The sequence below is a fragment of the Rhinolophus hipposideros genome (genome assembly GCF_964194185.1).
Source record: "Rhinolophus hipposideros genome assembly, chromosome: 7".
Classification (NCBI taxonomy): Eukaryota; Metazoa; Chordata; class Mammalia; order Chiroptera; family Rhinolophidae; genus Rhinolophus; species Rhinolophus hipposideros.
The window spans coordinates 79927155-79945204 of record NC_138053.1 but is presented as its reverse complement, the minus strand read 5'-3'; the positions used below and the strand labels follow the sequence as shown (position 1 = coordinate 79945204).

General features: G+C 43.9%; 1 protein-coding gene across 4 annotated transcripts in view; it reads left to right on the top strand.

Moving 5' to 3' along the window:
- The window catches only part of PDZD2 (PDZ domain containing 2), a 331929-nt gene that overhangs the window by 146804 nt on the left and 167075 nt on the right, over nucleotides 1–18050 (top strand). The window contains exon 1 of one of the 4 annotated variants that reach the window (XM_081053225.1): nucleotides 5933–6226. The exons of the other annotated variants lie outside the window; for them this stretch is intronic. The gene's annotated coding sequence lies outside the window, so the exon portion shown is untranslated. Of the gene's footprint in view, nucleotides 1–5932; nucleotides 6227–18050 lie in introns of those variants that run through there. 4 annotated transcript variants of the gene reach the window in all.

The window sequence follows — 18050 nt, the reverse complement described above, 5'->3', positions numbered from 1 at the left end:
TGACAGCAAGTCCCTGGGGAGCAGTGACCAGTGAGGAGGAGCTGGCCGTTAAGTCCTTCAGCTCTCCCAGGATCAACTTTGACATCACTTTCATTGGGCTCAGGCCCCCAGCAGTGGATTGGGTTTATTTCACAATTCCTTTCATCGAGCATGGATATTTGAAGGTTCTGCTTCTAGGTTAATTAACTCTCACCCAAAACCCTGCCATGACTAGACCACACCTTCAAGTCAGGTGTTTACCAGCAAAATATCTCAGGACTCATACGTTAATTTACCCATTTATGCGTAAGTTTACTAAAGAAGGATTTAATTTATTAATATCTACCATAAACACAGTACTGTAAAAAATAAGGAAAGGGAGGAGAATAGGAATTTCTATTTTTAATACATTTTTAATGACTTACAGCAGGGTTTCTCAACCTCAGCACTATTGCTACTGACATTTTGGACTAGATAATGTTTGATGTGGGGGCCTGTCTTGTGCTTTGTAGGGTGCATTGCTGACTCTACCCACTGGATGCTGATAGCACCCCTCTCCACAGTTCTGACTCTCACAAATATCTCCAGACCTTGTCGAATGTCCCTTGTAAATCAAAAGCTGGTGGCTGAGAATAACTGGCTTACAATATCAGACATCATCCTAGACACTTCCGCTACATTTCTCATTTAATCTCCCCTCCCCAATAAGCCCTTAAGGAATATGGTTTGATTACGAGAGTAGGAAATGTTTAATGACTTACCCAGAGTCCTGTGGGTAATAATTATGGGATTTGGACTTTAAATCTAGGTCTTTCTTTTTCTACTACATCCCCAGGCTACCATTCAATACACAGTCCCAACACCAGAGGAAGTTAAGATCTAGCTGGAAAGATGTCATGTGAGCCGAGTATGTTACAGTTGTGTTCTCTGAGAATAGGTGATGTGAGCTCGGGGAAGAGAGAGCTAACAGTGGGCCAGGGAGGTCAGGAAACAAGTCCTGCAGAATGTTCTTTGACTATTCTGGGTAAACACTTCGGGACAGTAATTTTGTGTTGAGGAGTGACCAGAGGTAAGATTGGTACAGGTAGCATTTAAGAGCAAGTGGTTCCAGGTGGAATCTGAGTTCCAGCTCCTCTACTTACTACTTGTATGCCCATGAGCTACTTAGGTAATCGTTTGGCCCAGTTTTATTGCCTATAAAATGGGTTGATAATAACAGTACACAGTCTGAAGATTATAATCAGGGTATAGTGAGTTCATATGTAAATCGCTTAGAACAAGACCCAGCTTCCAGTTAGTGCTCAATAGATGCTTGCTACTTAGTACTTGATTCTGTCAGACTTCAGATAGAGTTTAGAATCTGTACTGTTAATAATGGAAGCTTTTGAATCAAGGCCTGCAAAGACAGGCACTGCAACTCCCCTTCCTGTGTTCACGGCAAGATCAAAAATTGGTATGTTTGGGTTGAAAACCAATCTCTGGTTCCATGAAATGTTCCCAGAGTACCAGTGTCCAATGGTTCTACCCCTCCGTGAGAGCTTTGGGTTTGAAGCATCAAAGATATCTTTCCGACAGAGATTCAAAGGGGGAAACAAGCAGCCTGGCCATCTGTTGAGACATTCATTCACTCATCCATGCATTCAATCATTGTTTCCTGAATACCTTTTTTATTCTGGGCATCATGTTTCGATTAATCACATCTGGAACACCAATAACTCACCACTCTGCCCAGGCTAAAAGCTTATTGGCTAGAATTATCATTGTTTAGTTTTAAGACAATTCAAAGTTATTTCTGTGGCTTGGGTTAAAATCCTGAGGTTTCTTCCCATGCTCTGCTTGGTACCACTGCTGGCTTTTGTATTTATAGAGATCTGCTAGGCCCTGGATGTGGTTGGGGATCTTCTCCTGTGAATTTCCTCTTTCTTCCTCTCTCCAGCTTTCCATAGCTACATAAGGTTTAGATCTGTTAGCAAACACTTGGATAATTATGCCCCTCTCTGTTTATAGACTCAGGATAAATTGTCCTAATGGGAAAATATCTGTCCTTTGGAGTAATTTGCATCAAGGCTTTTCATTTTTTGTTTGTGTGTGGTTCATTTGCCTTCTAAAAATCATTTTGATGTCTGCTTCACTCATGAATCATCTATTGTTGATATACAACAGCACTCAGTAAACCCCTTTACAAATCTTTTCTTGATCTGAAAGTTGTTGACTTGGGAAAATATGTCACCCATCCATATGCTTTCTCATGGATGCTGAATTAAAGGAAACAGTTGGATTTTTAAGACTCTTAGGGAACATCTGATAAGAGGCCCATAGAAATGACCCACCATAGCCTTGACGACCAGCATGCTGGAAAAACTCAATTCAGCTCAGTTTGTCTTACAGCATCACAGACATAATGCAGTTGTATTCATTCAACAGTCCTGAAAGATCTACTATATGCAAGGTAGACTATAGGTGAATAGCCAAGTGTTTCTAATTGATAAAATACAGGTGAACCTTGATCGGATTCTTCAGCTTCGTGGGAGATGGCAATGTATGCTGCCATTCGGAAGGCAAAGTCAGTCCTTTCTTCCTCTGCGATGGTGGGCAACAACTATTGCATTCTCCAGGTGATGTAAACCTGGGGAAGGCTTGGTTTTGAATCATTTGGGGCCAAGAAGCATAAATGCTTCTTTTTGCAATGTTTCTCCCCTCCCAAAAGCTAAAAATACTTAATGATGGGAGGCAGTGGTATCATGGTTAGTTAAGCATACCCTTTTGAGTCAGACTATATGGGTTTGAACTAGGACTCCAACATCTACTAGCTGTGTTACTTAACCTCATTGAGACTCAGTTTCCTTGTTAGAATAAGGCTAACACTTTTTCCCACTTCACAGGGCTACTTCGAAAAATGAATGAGAAATAATCTACATAAAGTCGTTAGCACAGTGCCCAACATAATCACAGTAAGCGCTTAATAATTCTTAGCTATTATTATCATTATCATCATCAGCTAATATCTGTATGCCCACTAAACAAAAAGCAATGCTGTCTATACACAGAAACTATATAGAGGAGTGAATCTATTACAATATACTTATCTATTCAGTGTCTAAAGTTGGACATTTTCTTAGATATACCTATCCCAATAAACAAAGAGATCCAGTGAAATGTGGGCATATGTTTGTGGGCAGCTTTACATTCTCATGGCACTTTGTGAATTAGGGAACATGGACACTCAGGATCTTTGCTCCCATGTTCAATGGAGACACGAGGGACACTGTGGCCCTAGAAGGGAATGAAAGAAATTCTCTAGCCTGGCTTCTGCCTAAACTTGTAAGACTGTCACGTCACTTAGGATGGAGTCAGATGGGTGAAGATCTGTCACCCATCAGTCTATCAGTTTTCATTATATCAAGGAAGGCTTCTTTATGTCCAACCCAAATTTAAACCTTGCTTTTGTGTCTCTTACGTTTTCTGTCTTCTGTAGAGATATAGAACAGCTGGTAGGCATCCTCTTTATAATAACCCTTCAAATGGGAGACTGTTACGTTTGCCTTTAGGCACTTTTTCACTCTAGACTAAACAACTCCAAATCTTTTAACCTTCCTTCATAGGTTCTATTTTTCTGTCTCTTTAATCATTTAGGTTCTCCTTTGGAACCTTTCCAGGGTCTCTACATCTTCCTTAAAATAAGGGGCCTCAGACTGGACATACCACCCTAATAAGAGTCTGTCTGCTGCCAAATTCTCTATTATGCGGGAGGGAGAAATGGAGAGAGGCACTTCCCTTTCATGTCTAACTCCCACCCATGTGAATTCACCCCAGTATAGTGGAGCCTATTTCTTATCAGTATGACTCGCAGATTCACATTAACTGCATGGTCTGCTGTGGTCCTCACGTCTTTGTCACTTTTTCTTGAATCTAGATATCAAATCTGTTTGTGCCTGTCATTTTGATCATCGCCCCTGCTTTTGTAATTAGCCGTCATGCTGACCTCTAAACTGTTTTTAATGAACCATTTCCTTCATGTGTTGAATCCACTTTGGATTCTCCTAACATATCAACAGTTCCTAGTCAAATTAATATTATCTGTAGACTGTGGGTATGCATATAGCAATTTTAAGTATTACTTAAACCAGACCCAGTATAAAATTGGAGGCTGTATTTTAAGTACCCCCCTCCCTTTTTTTCTTACAGAGCCATTGATCTCTTTTCCAGTCAGCAGTGAAACCCTGGTGAGGGAAAAGACGGACCAGATCATATCTTTGCGGCCTGCTGATGAGAATGTCATATGCATTTAAAGCTTTCCTGAAATTAAGATCTTATACAGATGTGGTTAAATTTTAATTCCCAGCACATACACACCCTAAACTGGGCTTAGGCGACAAAGTTTGTGGGGGAAAAGGGAATATTAATTTGCATACTACTTAAAATCGTGGATTTACTTTAAACAGCGCTGGTTTGCAGATCATGAATTATCTATCAGATTGAAGCAATAGAGAAGGTTAGAAGCAAAGCATTAGAACTTGTCAGTGGAGAAAGCAATGAAAAAGGAAGAAAAGGAGCACTTCTGAAATTATTATTAGAAAATTACTCAATTTGAACTTAACTCCCATAAAAGTTATCAAATGCCCAAATGCCTCATAAAAGTATGTTAATGAATCTACCAAGACTACCACCTCATGGCAGAAGAGGGGGGAAAAGGGAAGTGGGGAGGAGCTAGCATTCACTGAGACCGTTATAATGTGTGTGAGGCAGACTTTTTATTAGAAAGTTCTGATACACTTGGCTTTTTCCAAAATCATCGGCCTAACTTGCTTTGCTCCAGGAATTGCAGTATTTTGAGGATTGGCTTGCAAAGCTTGTTCTCACTGGGCACATGAAGTGTTCTTCTAAAGTCTACTTGTCAGTGTTGGTTGCAATACTCACACCTCCTTGAGATACATGTTATCCTGAGGTCTGGTTTCCTTCCAGTACTTCCAAAGAAGGAATGTCACCACCTGGCATTACTGCCTGTTTCCCAGTTTGCTCTCGTGCCATTCTGAATGAAGCAACTGGGGTAATTCCAGGACTGGTAATTATGATGATTATTTGCCGTGTGCTCTGTGGGCTGCTTCTGAGAGAGGGTAGATGTCTAGGCTGGTCTTGACATGGGTTGGCCCCTCCCAGGCTTGAAGTACCCATTCCAGTGGCAGTAATGATACTGGGAACTGACATCTTCTTTTGCCTTCTCCTTTATAATTAATTGCTTTGAATTTCACCAGATCTGTCCCTTGCAAAGCTGATTTACTTTCAGGGGCTGCTGGATGCCCAGGAAGAGAACCATAGCGTTAGAGGCATAGGAGTGGGGGATAGGACAAGGCAAGATTCTGGTATGAACCCCAAAGAGTGGTGTGAGTGTGTGTGCTTATCTGCAGGTCCCCAGAGGTGCAGGGCTTCAGTTTGTGCCAAGCTCTGTCCCATTCAACCCCACCTCTAGTTCCCCCTGGGAGCTCCAACCTAGATCCCTCTCCAAGCCAGGTGAAAATGTGTTTTGAGCAGAAGTCCCTTAATAGTTTGAGGTTTGGCACAGCAATGCTTTTACTTTTCAGCAAGTGTTAAAGTGGGAAAACGGAATAAAACACGATTGAAGTTCTGAAAAGCAACCTCATCATTCAATGCAAGGTGGGGTGATTACCTCCTCTCTCTGCCTGCCCCCCACCCCAGCTTTAAGAAAAGCAAACACTCTTTTCCTGTCTTATTTGTCTTCCCATTAATTTAAGACAGGAAGCCCTCAGTGGGTGTGATGTAAACAATTCAGCCACATGGGTCGGGCTTCCTCATCAGTTTGCAGCTGGAGAGATGGCTGCACGGCCCAAGCCCATTCCTGCCTCTCCCGGGGATGACGTGTTGACTGAACCCCCAGAAGACGGGAGGGGCGCAGGAGCAGGAGAAGGTATAAAGGAAATGCTTAAGTTGTGCAGTCACCGGCGATTGTAATTCAGCAGTGGTGCATTTGGTTGCTCCAGCAGAAAGAATCGGACTGGAGATTTCTGGAAAGTTTCCTGACATCCTGCCCGGTGTGATGATTGTGATTCTCGTTTGGGCTCCCCCCCACCCCCAGTAAGAGCCCATGCTGCTGCTGGTTATGAAACGGAGCCGTTATGAAATGAATCGAAGTTGGGGAGGTGGAGCTTCTTGCGGCGGCGAGAGGGAGAACTGGGGACCCGGCGGCGAGGGTATCCGGATAGGACGTTTTCTCCTTCACACTTGCTGCCAGGTACCTCTCAGCGCCGTAGCACTTGGTGTAAGCAAAGTGTCTGCATCAGCAAACTCCCCGCGACCCTCCCCGGGACGGTTTCCTTTTCCCTGCGAGGGGAGTGACCAGGGAAGGGGCTCTGGAATGCTGTGGAGTTTTGACAAGTGAGCAGGGGAGTGACGCGCCGAGCTGGGATTCCATTACCGTCTTCCCAGAACCTCCCGTCCCGGGGCTGCAGGGGGGAGGAGGGAGACCTGTTCGGGGACTTCTGCAGGAACGAGCTGGCCCTGAGCAGCCCCTGCGCTCCCGGCCGCGGCCAGCAGGTGATTGGGGGCCAGGATCGCGCCCGGCGTGCGGAGCCCCGCCCCGCTCGTGAGGGCCCCCCCCCCCCCCCCCCCCGCTGCTCCCCACCCACCGACACTCCGCCGCAGGCACTTCGGGAGAGGAGACCCCCCGAAGGTGACTTCAAAACTGGAGGTAGGAATCTGCTGAAGAAACAAAACCCTCAGGCGTCCCCCGTCCCAGCTGGGTTGGGGTGCACCTGGAGGAAATGGAGCCCCGGCCTCCGAGAAAGGCAGCCGCCTCCAAAGGGCCCCGCTGTCATCTCGCGGATCACTTGGGTGTCTTGTATTTGACTTGATTTGCGTGGTTAGAGATGGTTTGTGTTCCCTGGGAGGAGGAACCGAACTGGAACTGGTTTGTCGAGTACTAGACGGAAGGAGGCGCCCTGCGTGTGTGTGATGCGCGGGGTGGGGGAGCCCTGGAAAGGGGGTCGCCAGGGACAAGCCGGGAGGGGCTCCAGATCCAGGGTTCTTTAAGATAATACCTTGCATTCGAGGTGCGGTGGGAGCCCACGGAGGGGATGTGGGGTGGGGGCGGGGGCGCGGCTACACTGCCCTTCCCCTGCTCCTCTCACTGTCCCTAGCAGGGGAACGAATCTGGGGTAGAGCCAAGCTGTGTCTTCTACCAGCTGGAAGACTGTCTGACCCTCTCACGAGGTCATGATCTCCTTTGGGGACACATCTTTGCCTCAAACTCCTAAACAGTCTGCTTGGAGGACTCCCCGACACCGATTCACAAAATGTTCTGTTTGTAGTAGCCACAAATCAAAGATTTTAAAAATGAAGGATGCCTGGAAAGAGAATGACATTTTCTATCACGTTGCTACTCTCTAGGAGGCAGTTTGTAAATGCTAGGAGTGACATTAAGTCACTGATGTCTCATGCCGTGGGGGTAAGGAGGAGATAACTACAGCTGTCATCTTGGGAACCGTTTCTGGGAAAAAAGATTCTGCGATTGTAAACAGTAAACGCTTTTTATGAAAATAGGTCAGGCTGAGTTTGATGTCATGAGAGGGATGGCATAAACTGTAATACAGAAGCATCTTTAAATATACATAAAATATAGTACTTTCAGACTTTGCGCTTCTAAATTCATTTTGCAGATTAATTGAAAAGTAAGGTACAAGGGGATGGTCCTACCCCCAATTGTTACTCCAGCCATAAAATACTCATTGACCTGTAGATTCTATCTCTCTCTCTCTCTCTCTCTCTCTCTCTCTCTCTCTCTCTCTCTCTCTCTTTCTCTCTCCCTCCCTCCCTCCCTCCCTCCCTCCCTCCCTCTCTCCCTCCCTCCCTCCTTTTCTCCCTCTACCCCCTACCCCCCCAGATGTTAATGAAGTCAAATCCGTACAGGACCCACCCACAGTTAATTGCTTTCAGGATCTCTTGTCAAACCCACTGTCCCTAGGGTGCAGCCTTGAGGACTCATCCATAGGGTGTGCTTTGGGAAAGGTCTGTGTCAGGTTCCAAAGGAAAGAAAAAAGTTCTCAGACTGGGCCACACACAGAAGAAACAAATAGGATGTACCAGGGAAAGTGACTGGGGAAACCCACTTGGACTCAGGATTTCAGGCTTGCTCGGGCTCTTTTAGCCTTGAGCTCTGCGAGCCTGCACTGCTGGGCGTAACTGAGGAGATACAGTCAACCTCTTCCTAATCTAGAGTGTAAGGAAGACAGTGGAAAGAGCAGCAAAGTTTCCCAAAACTGCCTTTCTGCTCACCGTCTCACACCATAAATTGCCTGACCACACCTGGCACAGAGCTTCCTTTAATCCTCTTTTCCTACTGATCTCTAACTCCACGCAGGTCACAATTAGGAACGGTTTCCTTGAAGGGAAAGTGACCCCATTCTGGCCTGTTTCCTGGGACATCAAGTTCTCCTCTCACCTGCTCTGCCACATGCTCAGCCCTGCTCTTTTTAAAACTTGTTTTTAATTATTTGGCACTCAATATTATATTAGTTTTAGGTGTACACCATAGTGATTAGATATTTACCTTACAAAGTGATGACCAGGATAAGTTTAGTAACCATCTGGTACCATATATAGTTATTATAACAGTATCGAGTATATTCCCTATGCTGTACTTAACATCTCCATGACTATTTTTATAACTGGCAGTTGTACTTCTTTTTCCTTTCCACTTAAGGACGTTTTTCTTTTTTTATAAATTAAATTTAGTGGTGTGACAAATGGTTAGTAAAATTACATAGGTTTCAAGCGTACAATTCTGTAATACATCATCTATATATCACATTGTGTGTTCACAACCCCAGAATTCATTCTCCTTCCATCACCGTATATGTGACCTCTTTGACCCTCTTCTGCCATTGCCCCTCTCCCTTTCCCTCTTGACAGTTGTACTTAATCCCTTTCACCCAGCACCCCCACCCCTCCCATCTGGTGACCATCAGTTTGTTCTCTGTTTCTATAAGCTTGTTTCTGTTTTGTTTGTTTGTTTTATTTTGTTCTTTAGATTCCACCTATAAGTGAGATCACATGGAATTTGTCCTTCTCAGTCTGACTTCGCTTAGCATAATACCCTGCAGGTCCATCTATATGTTGTGGCAAATCAGCCCTGCCTTCTTCAGCAACTCTGCTCTTTCCCAGTGGGCTCACCAACCTTTGTTTCCTTCTAGAAGACGGTTCCACAGGACACTACTTGGGAACCTCTTCCTGATCCTTGTTTGGGTTCTCATTCTGAAATCTGATTCAGAGCCTGAGCTTCCTTTCCTTCTTTATCAAAACTATACATAGGAGATACAAAATTTTAAAAGTCAAATATTTCCACAAGGCTTATAACTAGGAACAGAAGTCACTTGCTCCACCCTTCACCCACCTGAGCTCCTGTGCCCCAGAGTCAACCACTTGCAAATCTTTATAGTATGTCTAGATGTCTAGACAGCGAGTACATATTCCACCACCTGGTTCTTCTCGCTCACCAAGCCCTCTGTCCTCCTACTCCTCTCTGGATTTGCAGCTCTCATGGCCATCATCCTGGTCTCTCCGCTCATCATCATACTGGACCATACTGGACATGGTTTCCCTCTTCCTCATGTGGCAGCCCCTGCTTTCTAGACCCTACTTCTGAATCCTCTTTCTTTCCTCTCTCTCTCTGGTAAAATACATCTTCTAGAAGTTCCTGAGAGAGTACAAGGGAGATAATATTTTTGGAGATATTCTAAGTTTGATAGATTGTTGGGGTATGAACCCTGTGTTGGAAATCCTTTTCCTTCAGAATTTGGAAAGCACTGCTCTTCCAGGTTCAATATTGCTGTCGAGATGTCTGATGTCATTCTAATTCCTGATGATTTGAATATAATTATTTCCCCTCTCTGAAAGTTTTTAGGATTTTCTCCTGTTTTTTGTAATGTCCTTTCTCTCTCTCATTATAACACTGAGTCTTTTTTTCATCCATTTCACTTGGCTTTCAATGGACCTTCTCAATCTGGAAACTTGTGCTCTTCAGTTCTGAACAGTTTTCTGGAATTAAAAAAAAAATAGTAATTCCTCTTCTCTTCCAGAACACCTATTAAATTAGAAAGAGTTCCTCCTGGATTGAATCTCAAATGTTTTTACTGTTTTCTATCTCCATTTAAAAAAAAAATAAAATTGTGCTTCTGGGTAAATTTCATTTAATTTTATCCTCCAACTCATACACTGAATTTTTATGTCTACTACCAAATTTCTAATTTCCGAGAGCTCTTTAAAAAATCTCTGAAATTTTCTTTTTATAACCTCCTGTTCTCACTTTATGGATGAAAAGCTTTTCAACTCTCTGTGGATCTCAATGACAGCTTCTTTGAAACATTCCTCTACTCCCTGCATGGTTTCTTTTCCTCTGGTTTCTTCTTAGTTTTTTTTTTAATTGTTTTTTATTTCAAATCTTGCATTTTGAAGGCTTTCCTCCAATGCCTGATAATCCTGAACTGATCACTGAAAAGCTAACAGGAAGGTCTGCATGCCTGGATGGGGCTTGTATCCAGAAATAGTTAGTGCCTCCTTACCAAGAACGACATCTAGAACAGTGTTTCAGAATCCAAAGCAATGCCTGGCACACAGGGAACTTTCCATACATATTTACCTAGTCACTGAATGATGCATGATCTTGCTAGGGCCCCGGTAACAATAATTATTAAAAGCTCCCCAGGTCATTCAGATGTGTGGCTGGCCCTGAGTATCTCTGCTGTAGGATTAGCATGCTGAGCAGTTTTAGTGGAGGACTCCCACTTGTTGGCGGAAGGTCTTTCCTCGCAGAAGAAGCTGACCAGGGGAAGAGAAATCCCCCACACTGAGGAGAATCGGTGTGGCATTCTGGGAGCCAGATGCTGGAAGGAGACCAGGAGTCTACATTTGGTATGGAGACTTTCTGTTATTCCCTGTTTTAAAGCAGTAACTGTCTCTCAGCTACACATGGTTTCTAATTCAGCAGAGCAAACATATTATAGAAGGAAGGCAGCCACTCAGGAGCTGGGACTGAGAGAGGAGGGGACACAGGGATCTGACAGCTTTAGGCACAGACTCTCAGCCAGCCCTCCTGCTTTTGGGCCCCCCTGCCCCCTCAGTGGCTGGTGCCCCAATTCCAGAGGCTTTCTAAAGGTCTGTGGCATGAACCCCAGCCTGCTTCCAGACTTCCCGCACTACTGTGCAGCTTTCTCTCATCTGCTAAGTCAGTGACCACTGGTTTGACCACTTTCCAGCTTCCAAAATGTTGCAATCATTGTTTTGTTCTTTTTTTCTTTGAGTTGAGTGAACCCCCTCCCCCACACTTAAAAAATTCCTTTACTCTCATTTCAGTCCGTCATGGTTATTGGTGACTAAGTCGCTATGCTTGAAGCCCCCAACTCTGCCCTGGAACCCTCCTCTCAACTCTCACTTTTGTATTTATACCCCTGCAAGTGCCCACTGGGGACAGAAATGCAAATGGGCCATGTTGTACTGTCATCTTAGCAGTAGTCATTACCAATGTCCCAGGCTGTGAGTAGAATGGTTATTGGGCATTTATACTAGGCATGTTAGCCTCTTCTCCATCCGGTCATTAATTGTGCTTCTTTGTATGTGTGGAATATCAGGCAGAGGCATTTCTAAATGTGTTTGGTGCTAACGCTTATCAGAATTCTATCTGTGAGAATAACTGTACAGCACATTAACTTCTTTGAAATATATTCATTTGGTCCTCACCAGAAGCCCATTAGGTGCTTCAGCGGCCATGTGGACCCAGAAGCATCTGTTCTCTGAGATGATTAGCCATTTGGTTCGCAGTACCTCCACTCCACACCCCAGAGACAAGGGTAGGAAAGTGTGTGAGCCAAGTCTGGGCAATGAGGTGTGAAGCAAAGTTTCTTGCAGAGCTTCTAGGGAAGGTTTGCTCATTACTGAGAAAAAGACGCAAAACATAAATGACCCCGTTGCTTCGTTGGCCCGTTACTGTTCAGAAATGCTATCGGCATCTTGCCTCCAGCCTTAGGAGGCAGCCAGCATGCAGGAAAGAGCAGATCCCAGCGAGTCCCTGAGAAGCATGGCTTGAGCCCCACCCTTCCTCTGCACTTCCCATCATGTGAAATGGTTAATTTCCTCCCTGTTCAAGCCATTTTGAATTAGAGTTTGGTATCATTTGCTACCAGACTCATACAGGTGGATATTTAGTTACACATCATCTCATCACCAAAAAGTTAAGGCAGATCATGGGCTCCCCTGATCTGAGTAGCCTGATTCCTCGTTGTGATTGCAAGTACATTCCTGTCTACTTTTCCAGGCAGATGAAAGTAATTGTATTCTCTCTTCCAACTTCAAAGGTAGGAATAACTATTGAGACATTTGGGGGGCTGGGAAAAAGAAACCTTGCTTTGGAGATTGCTAGCTGATCCCAGTGAGAGAACATTCCGGGGCCGTCACAGAAGTGAAGACTGCTCTTCAACGATAAGGCAATGAAGGAACCTCATGCATTCCAGCTTGTGAAAAGCCTGGCACTAGTTTCCACACACTCCCTGTGATCGTGGAAGCTGGCCAGTCTGCCTGCACACTTTATCGTCCATGCTTTGTCTTTGTGCATCCCAGACTTGGGGAAGATTTGAATGAAATTAACACCGGAAGTGCTCAGTGGTGTCAGGAAGACTGGAATGCAGGAAAAAGTAGACTGTCCATCCCTGTTTTCCCCAGTCTGACTCACGTGGCAATGACACACTCTCTTTACTTTTATGAATGGGAAGCCCTTCTGATCTCTTCCATTCCCATTAAAATGTTAGCCTGAAGGGAAGCCCACGCTTAGTTGCACTTAGCAGTATACCATCATTTTCCTGTTTATAGCTGTATTTCTTACTAAATCCAGGCTGTAAGGATGAGCACTTCATATTGTCATATAACTAAGATTTACTGAGCACTTACTACTTGCCGGGTATGTTATCAGCTTTCCACTTATGAGCTCATCTCATCCTCACAATGATCCTATGAAGAAGGTGCTATTATTATCCCTGTTTTATAATGGAGACAGTATTCAGGGAAACAGCTCAAGATTGCCTGTCTTTCCAGTGGTGGGGCCAAGATTTAAATGCTGGCAGCCTGATTCTGGAGCCCATTCTGTGCTATGGAATATATGTGCTATATAATTTATCATTATAGCCTGAACACCAGTACACCATCTGTAGTATGCAGTAGGGATTCAAACATTACTGTGAATGAATAAACATAAGAATTTTTCATGTCATTACAGACTCATTAATTTTAATGGCAGCATATTTCCCCATAGAGTCAAAGGACCATAATTTGTGTAACTATTTCTCCAGGATTGGACATTTAAGTAGTATGGGCTAGAATAGCTGAGACGGGGACTGTCCGGAGAAACCTCAGATATGTGGTCACTAATTGGGAGGTGACCGTGAGACACTTTTTAACCCTCATCTTCCTTCTCCTGGCTCCGCCATCCTTAGGTGCCATCCTGATCCCCACCCAGATCCAGGTTCCCATTGCCATCAGAAGAACTCTACATAAAAGTGGATTGCGTTATAGAGGCTTTACTACTTTTGGAGCTTTTCCCAAGGGTCCCTGTTAAGTTAAGCATAATTGGCAAGGAGTTGCCATTTGAAACCTGGATCCCTGAAACGTCGCCTGCCAAGTGCCGTTTTCCAGGTGGTTTCCTATAACGTGTCGCTTTGCACTTTTGAGTCCAGAGATAATATATCTGACTCTTTCATTTGTTATTTAAGACTTTTGGCTGACCTCTGAGATTCTTGTTTTAATTGTCAACTGATAGAAAATATAAATGGAAAAACATGTTAGTGTGCAAACTTCGGAGTTTGTTTTATCTTTGGAAATTGGGCTGGTGGGGATAGAGGATTAAGGAAAACTGTTAGGAGACAATTTTGTCTGGCTAGCAGGTTCTCTTCGCAATTTCACTTGTTAGGCCCTACGTAAACGAATACACCATGTCTCGGGCAACGTAAGCATTATGTAGAAGTTACTTACAATTCAAGAAGTTTCCGCTTTTATCAGTTAAGTTATAGCTGGGATATGCTGGCAGACCTTGATATCTAAATTTAGATTAATCCTATGGTGCAACCCTTTAGTAGAACAAATCATCTTTTTTGAAAAGTTAAAGACATACTTGCCCTAAATATATCTCAAATGTGTATGCGTATGTTTGTATAATTTATAAGTGTGCGTGTTTTCTCCTTCCTTCTCCTCCTCCCCCAATTCATTCTCTTCTCTGTACCAAGTGGTTTCCTTCTATGAACTACAATATCTGGCCTCTCTTTGTCCTGTTTCTGGTTGGGTTCAGCCAATGGGAGGCATAGACGGATCAGAAGGCAGGAGACAGTGTTGGGGTGTTTATCCCCCTCACACTCGTCCCCTCAAACTGACTAAGATTCTATCGATGGCTGATTTCTTCTAAGCTCTTGATGGGCAGCTCACTTTTGTGGCTCCAGCTCACACTGCTTCTGCCCCTTTCCCTTCAGACCTAGAGAAAGTAATAGTTTCCCAGCCACTGCTCACCCAGGGTGCCTCCTCCTGCCTCAATCCTTTTGAGTGTGCTATCTGTTTCCTGCTGGGACGCTGGATGGTGTAGTGTGTGTCCATCTCTTTCTCACATAAAAGCTTGATTGTCGTGTCTGGCTCTACAGTGCCAGTTATGTTTACTTTAGTGCATCTGAATTTGAATTGTATCTTGTCCTGTCCAAGAGTTGTCATCGTATTCTTGTGTATTAGATTATTCTTGTATATTAGTATTCTTTTCTATTAGATTACTAGTCCCAGGGGGCGGGGGTGTGGCTTAGTCTCCCTATAATGTCTAGTACACGCGTACCTCAGAGATACTGCAGGTTCGGTTCCAGACCACCTCAGTAAAGTGAATCTCTCTATAAAGTGAATCACATGAATTTTGGGGTTTCCCAGTGCGTATAAAAATTATGTTTACACTATACTCTAGTCTATAGTTACACTATACTCTAGACATAATGTGCAATAGCTTTATGTCTAAAGAAAAAAATGTACATGGCTTAACTTTTTAATTAAAAAACTGTTTATTGCTAACCATCATCTGAGCTTTCAGCAAGTCATAATCTTTTTGCTGGTGGAGGGTCTTGCCTTCAATTTGTAAAAAACGCAATATCTATAAAGTACAGTAAACGAGGTATGCCTGTATACTGTTTTGTATACTGAGGTCATAGCAATTGGCAACCATGAGGTGAACTTATAACATACATGTATATATAAAGGAGTGCATGAATGTATGTGGTATATAAGGTCTCACAATTAAGTTTGCGAACTCATCCTAGAAAAAGTGCTACATGCCTCATTGGTGAATATCACGATGGTCACCTTCGAAGTACTCCCCTTGGGAAACTATGCACCGATACCAGCACCTAGTCCACCCTTCATAGCAATTTTGGAACTCTTCTTCTGGAATGGACTGCAGAACAGTTGTAATATTACCCTTGATGTCCTGAATGTCATCAAAATGTCTTCTTTTCAATATTTCCTTTATCTTCTGGTAAAGAAAGAAGTCATTGGGGCCATGTCAGGTGAGTAGGAAGGGTGTTCCAAAATAGTTGTTTACTGGCTAAAAACCTCTTCACAGACAGTGCCCTGTGAGCTGGTGCATTGTCATGATGCAAGAGCCCTGAATAGATGGCGAAAAGTTCAGGTCATTTTCTCTAACTTTTTCACACAGCCTTTTCAGCACTTCCAAATAGTAAGTAAATTTGGTTAACTGTTTGTCCAGTTGGTACAAATTCATAGTGAATAATCCCTCTGATATCAAAAAAGTTTAGCAACATCATTGCAACAAGTTCGTGAACTTAATTGTCAGACTTTGTATATGTGGGTATGATATACCTGTGACTTGATTTTTTTTAAATAACCTTTATTGGTATCCTTATCAGCATTAGTTCTATCATTTATGCAGTAAACAATTACCAAGTATCAGTTACAGGCAGCACATTATGCTAGGTATGCACATTAATGTTTTTTCAGAGTTCATAAAGATTCATAAAGAGGTTTCATAAAGAATTGAAATGATAATAGAATTTTCAAGCTGGAAGGAATCTCGGATCGTATCTAATCCGGCTTCATCATTTAAGGTGCCCCTGAGGAGGAGAGGTTCAGTGCCTTGATCTGGAGCATAGGTGGTAGGTGGTATGGACCATGCCAGAACGTGGTGCCCTGACTCTCCGCCTAGCGGTCCTTTTCCTATCTCCCTACTGTCACTCTGCTTGGTCACCTCACAGGTACTTTCTGGTGAAACTAACCCCCATGTGGTATCCTTGAGAAAGTCTCTCTGCTGCTCCTCTTGCTTCCCTCTGTGTTGCAAATGCAAACCAGATAGTGCTGCTCTGAGCTCATAAAAGCACCTAATAGGAGGCAGCCGGTGGATTCTAACCCAAGCTCCGACATACCTCCTCCGCCCCCACCCCCACCCTGTGTAGACCATTGGGGGAAATATCTGGACCAACCCACAGCCCCTCTTAAACATCTCTCTTCACTGACTAACCTCTGGAGCAATGGTTTATATGGGTGTATGAGGTGTTGGGGTTTGCACTGGGTGAGTTACTTGTCTACGTCCTGTGGTTATTGGAGCCAGACTCTCAGTCCTCATCTGCAGAAGTGTGATCAAGTCAGGCCTGGGCGGCTTTGCAGAGTTTCCCTGGAGGGCATTTGCCGATAAGTCCATTTAGCTCCAAGACCAGAGGATGTGTTCCCTACAACATAGAAACCTTTGGCTCCACTAATTCACAACGCAAAGTTGGTTTAAGATGAATAAGAAAAAGCCTTCCCGTAAGAAATAGAAGCAAAGCTGATTGACTGAGGTCTTCACTTCGTGTGATAAGGTAAATGTCATTAATTCATGTTCCTTCCTCCAATGTTATATTCTTTCACATACAAGTTGGCGGGGGAAGTTGTGATAAAGTGTTACCCCTCACCTGTAAGATGCAGGTTCAGGAAGATTAGGGAAAGAGAAGGGAGGATAGTATCTTTACTGAATGCCTGCTATTTGTGAGGTTTTGTGCTAGGGGCTTTAAACTAAAGGATCTCACACCCAGATAGCTGTGTGTTAAGCCCATTTTTCAGATCTGAAAACTGAGGCTCAGAAGGGCTGTGACATACCTAGAATTACTTAGCTAGTATAAGGGGATATATCATATTCTCAGTTCTGTCTGACTCCACATATAAACCTTGTTAGTAAAGTAGTGACGTTCCAAACCCAACTGGCCACGTACTTGCTATAAATCACTCTGGGGACAGTTAGCTTCTCTGCCTTGCTTACCTCAACTGTAAAATTGGGATAAGGTGCATCCCTCCTTCACAGGTTAGTGGCCAGGACCGAGGTATTGCACGTAGAGTGTTCATTACTGTGCCGCGCACAGAAGCCCTTAGTGAAATTTAGCTCCTGGGCCCCTAGACCGAGTTTGCGCTCCTTCAATGTGCTTTGTCAACTGTAAACTTCCCTGAGTGATTTCCTCAGTCATAAAACGAGGCTTGGGTAAAAGGTCAGTTTTCTCAATGGAGAAAAACCCAGGGAGAATGAGGCCAATTCCCATCTTTCATGTTGTAACTATCCAACTTCCGCAGTGCTGGGTCTGTGTGTTACTTTTGGACATAACCTTCTCAAGTCTACGGGTGAGAATCTGGACGCTGCCCTGGAGGTCGCTTTTCTGAGTGCAGCCAAATTCCAGCAACATTCCCTCAGTTCCTGCCCTTTGGGTTTTCCTCTCTTTTATGACTCACTGTCCCTGCTGTAAAGAAAAACTCTGTTTATTGTTTTCATCTACATTATGCACAATACTCTCTGAATGCTACTTCAGTTCTGGCACTTCTGGTCACCAAATGTGTGGAGAAGGAGGATGGAGATTTCCCCACACAAAATAATACTAGTTCAGTTCAGACACTATGTGGACAGAGATTGAGGTCCAACAAGTTAAGGGCTCTGTCCACAAGACTGCCCCCCCACACACACATACACACTTCAAATGCCAATCAAAAGTAGTCTAAGTTGCCCCCCCCCCCCGCTTCTG